The 4,931-nt window shown below is 48.5% G+C and overlaps 1 pseudogene; it reads left to right on the top strand.

The window, feature by feature from the left end:
- The first annotated feature begins 665 nt into the window (after nt 1–665).
- LOC125554679 (uncharacterized) lies at nt 666–4,721 on the top strand (annotated as a pseudogene).
- Nucleotides 4,722–4,931: the final 210 nt, after the last annotated feature.

The following is a 4,931-nucleotide window of genomic DNA, read 5'->3' as shown; positions in this document are numbered from 1 at the left end:
TTGCGTGCAGGTTTTCCATACAAGGAGCAAGATCCTTCGAGGAAGATAACCTTATAAAAATGAAAATTGCTCAGGGTTTTGCGTGACTTAGCTTTTTGTTGCCACGCGGATGGTTGTTGCGGCTGCGGATAGCACCGCCTCACCTAGTTGATGGCACCAGAGCATGGCTGATTGACGTCGCCTTCTTCTCCCGAGCCATCGCGATCAAGAAGTCGATGAGCTGGTTTCAAAACTGGATTTTCACAGCCTCAGCGCCCCTGCCTGGCACGCCAAAGATGTCGGGGTTCTGTCACGACTCCTATGGGATCCCTCGACGGAATCCCTTCTACGGTTGCGGGGCGTGGGGCTGCGCAAAGAGCGGGTCTAGAAGATCAACTCGGTGGGATTTTTTACCCAGGTTCGGGCCGCAAGTGATGCGTAAAACCCTAGTCCTCCTTTGTGTGTATTTAGTGTTATTGAGCTCTTGAACTAGAAATGGTGCATGCCCAATCCAAAAAGTCTGAATCCTTCCTCAGTACGCCTCGGGCCTCCTTTTATATGTCAAAGGGTTTGCCACAGTGGCACACAGGAGGTGGAAAGTATGTACAGTGTAGAAGTTCATCTCCTGACATCCTAGGAAAAACGCATTTAATGTGCCGCCTATGTGTCCTCTTGCTTTATCGGGGATGGTAAAGGAGCTCGCCCCGTCCATCGCTGCCTTGCCTTGCTTCGACGTGCGTCCAAGGTGACGAGGCATGCAGCGCCATGCTGGCTGGCTGGCTGCTGAGATGGTGTGGTGGCAGGGTCTTCATGAAGATCTGCATGCTGATGACCCACAAGTATAGGGTATCTATCATAGTTCTTTCAATAAGTAAGAGTGTCGATCCCAACGAGGAGTAGAAGGAAATGACAAGCGGTTTCCAGCAAGGTATTTTCTGCAAGTACTGAAATAAGTGGTAACGGATAGTTTTGTGATAGGATAATTTGTAACGAGCAACAAGTAACAAAACTAAATAAAGTGCAGCAAGGTGCTCCAATCCTTTTTGTAGCAAAGGATAAGCCTGTAAAAACTCTTATATAGAGAAAAGCGCTCCCGAGGACACATGGGAATATCGCCAAGCTAGTTTTCATCACGTTCATATGATTCGCGTTTGGTACTTTGATAATTTGGTATGTGGGTGGACCGGTGCTTGGTTACTGTCCTTACTTGGACAAGCATCCCACTTATGATTAACCTCTATTGCAAGGATCCGCAACTACAACAAAAGTATTAAGGTAAACCTAACCATAGCATGAAACATATGGATCCCAATCAGCCCCTTACGAAGCAACGCATAAACTAGGGTTTAAGCTTCTGTCACTCTAGCAACCCATCATCTACTTATTACTTCCCAATGCCTTCCTCTAGGCCCAAATAATGGTGAAGTGTTATGTCGTTGATGTTCACATAACACCACTAGAGGAGAGAGAACATACATGTCATCAAAATATCGAATGAATACCAAATTCACATGACTACTAATAGCAAGACTTCTCCCATGTCCTCAGGAACAAAGGTAACTACTCACAAAGCATAATCATGTTCATAATCAGAGGGGTATTAATATGCATATAGGATCTGAACATATGATCTTCCACAAAATAAACCAACTAGCATCAACTACAAGGAGTAATTAACACTACTAGCAACCTACTAGTACCAATCACGGACTTGGAGAAAAGAATTGGATACAAGAGATGAACTAGGGTTTTGAGAGGAGATGGTTCTGGTCAAGATGTTGATGGAGATTGCCCTCTCCCGATGAGAGGAGCGTTGGTGATGACGATGGCTATGATTTCCCCCTCCTGGAGGGAAGTTTCCCCGGCAGAATAGCTCTGCCGGAGCCCTAGATTGGATCCGCCAAGGTTCCGCCTCGTGGCGGCGGAGTTTCGTCCGAGGAGATGGCTTATGATTTTTTTCATTGAAAGACTCCATATAGCAGAAGATGGCCACCGGAGGGCCACCAGGGGGCCCACGAGGTAGGAGGGCGCGCCCCCCACCCTTGTAGAGACGGCTATTCGAATAGCTTTACACTCTGTAGAGGTTGCACAATTTACCCACAAGATCCGAGGAACTCCCGTGTTAGCCATGACCCGTTGTACCTCAAGTACCTGGGGTGAGCACCCGATCACTATCTTTCCCTAGTTGTGAATTACATAGAGTCCACTCGCTTAGTAACAACCCCCGTGCCAACATTCTCACAATAATATCGTTGTCTCTGGAGCCTCTCTCCCAGACATACCATAGAACCATGCACAAAGGTAACAATGGTGTGTCTGGTGCCTTGTAAAAATAGTCATGGCCGCCCTACCAGGCACGACCCCGTCCCGAGAGTGACCATGACACTCCTAGCACTAGTAATGCAGGCATCCATGCTAGCACGAGCTAGGTAATCAATAATGCCCTTTCCCAAATAAGGGTAGCGTGGTTGCGCATGTAAGGTTGGAGTAATGGTCGCGACTTAAGCCAATCTGTTTTCGAAAACAACACGCTCACTTGCCTCGGTACACCTACTTCTTTATCAAGAGGTTACCTAGCTCAATATCTCCCTCAGGCAGTAGTGCCACCCGACGGGGTTTTCGAAAAGTCGTTGAAAATTCTTTTGTCGCCATCACCATGCATATTCATGTCCCATTTGCATCGCAACTACTTTAGAATCGTATTGAATCCCACTCACATAACCCTCATAGGAAGGTAGGGTCATGAACAATGCAAGTATCAACCAGGAAATAATGAAGGAAACCCACCAAAGTGGTTACCATCTCATCATAATTCCGGTGCAACAATAATAAAGTGATGTATGACATGCATAGGAAGTGTTCATCAACATGGTCAAGGGGCGGCTTGACTAGCTCCGCAAGGTCTTCAATCTTTTTGGTCCATCTCCGACTATTCCGTCTACTTCATCAACTAACGTCGGAAGCAACCACAATAAGCAACACAACAAGCCAGAAATAAAAGTGCTCTAAAAATGTGAGTTGGACTTTTCTTGGATACCTCTGGTCATATGAAAAATGACCAAAGTGGTGTCATTGGAAGTGGATTAATGGATACTTTTGAACATTTCATTATGATGGAATTAGGAGATTAATGGATTTGCAATAAGTCATCAGAAACATTATTTTGGAAAATGAGCGAACGCACCCATTTAACAAAGAGTGAATTTAGAAGCACCTCGGAGTTGGTTTCACTGGATTTGGAGTTGAAATGAATTTCCGAGGAATTTGCAAAGTTGGCTATACATGGAGAAATGGACCAATATTTGATGTTGCAAAGAAAGTATTGGGAAAATGTTTAAACGCTAAGTTATGAACCTAGAAGAGTCTAAGAATTTGAATCAAGGCATTTGGATCAGAGATGAGCTCTCTGTGATTTTTCTAAAGTTCATTGCAGAAATGGAAAAATAGGATTTGATAAATATTTGTGAAGAAAACATTTCTGGAAAAATGATCCAATTGTACCATGTGATAGAGAATGAATTTATGAACTACTAGAAATCTCTCCCTAATAATAAATAATAAAGCACGGATTGAGTCTCCGGGTGCACCGTCGCAGCAAGTTTGCAGAAAGGTCCTTGTGCTTTTTGGTAAATGATCCCACAGTCCCATTTGAGTGGATCTGAGAAAACGTTTTGGTTTTGCAAACTAATCCCTGCATTTTGTAAAAATTCCCTTCGCTCTCCTTTCTTCTATCTTATCCTCTTCATCGCACCGACGGCTGCCCCTCCCCTCTCGTCGGCTCTCTCGGCGTCTCCCTCCCCTGCCCTGGCTCTGGCTCCCCCCTCTACCTCGGGCCCTCTCAGTCTCTTCTCCGCCTCCGGCCTCCCCGGCCCCCCTGTAGGCGCCTAGGCACATAGCGCCCTCCACGGCTGATGCCGGCACCTCCACTCTCCGTTCCTCTTCATTGTGCACGGCAGCAGGAGGGGCCCTGATGGGAGCACGCTTCTGCCCCCCGTCGCGGCCCTCCCCCTCGCCGACCGCGTCGAGAGTACACCTGACGGTCTCAGTGTCCACCTCAAACGCCCTGATCAACCACAAGGACACCCTAATCCACAAGGCCATCCCGGTGCCCACGCCTGACGGCAGGGCGATGGTGGCCATCATCTACTTCCAGCCGCACCGCCAACAGTGGGCCACGGATCGACCCGGCAAGAGCACCTGGAAATCTGTGAGGCTGAGCAACATCCTGGCCGTGGTGGACCTGGCACTCCACCACGGGCAGCTCTAGGACAACACCAGCTTCGGGATTGTGTACGTCTTCCTGGAGCTGCACGGGCTGGCCTCCGCGTCTCCGATATCATCCCGTCCGTGACACGGAGGCTAACCTCGCGCGTGGAGAGCAACTTCCTCGTGCAGACCCCCGGCGGTGGGGCGCTGATCCAAGTGGAGCTCGTCAAGGCGGCCGGGGGTGAGGAGTTAATGGTTCGCGTGCTGGACGAGTGCAGTGGGACGTGGGAGGAGGAGGACGACATCGGCAACGTTGCGGTGCCCATGGACGCGTCCGGCATGGTGGCTGTGTCCACGAAGGAGTGCCCCGGCTGAGGCCCAGCACCGTCTACTACAGGGACCTCAACAGTGGTGAGACGCGGGTTCGGGCGTATAGCCTCGCGGGCAAGCACAAGAAGGTCGAGGTCATTGAGTCCCTCTCCAGGGTGGAGGGAAACAAGCGGTCGTGATTCTGGTTCACGCCGCTCTATTCATAGTGACAGTGAGTCCTGATCATGATCAACGTCCGTTTTTAGCCTGATCGTCTGATCGTGATCCAATGTCTGCGAGTTGTGCAATGTTCATCAAGAGTCTGTAGTATCTCTTTACGCACAGCTTATTCACCTGAACCTTCTCCAGTTAAGCGGCACTCCAGATTTGACAAAGATGCTCTTAAAAATATAGATATGATTAACATGTTAGTATTG

Source organism: Triticum urartu, chromosome 4A (genome assembly GCF_056163025.1).
Source record: "Triticum urartu cultivar PI428250 chromosome 4A, HENAU_Tu73, whole genome shotgun sequence".
Classification (NCBI taxonomy): Eukaryota; Viridiplantae; Streptophyta; class Magnoliopsida; order Poales; family Poaceae; genus Triticum; species Triticum urartu.
The sequence above is the reverse complement of the archived record's forward strand: the minus strand, read 5'-3'. Positions and strand labels throughout refer to the sequence as shown.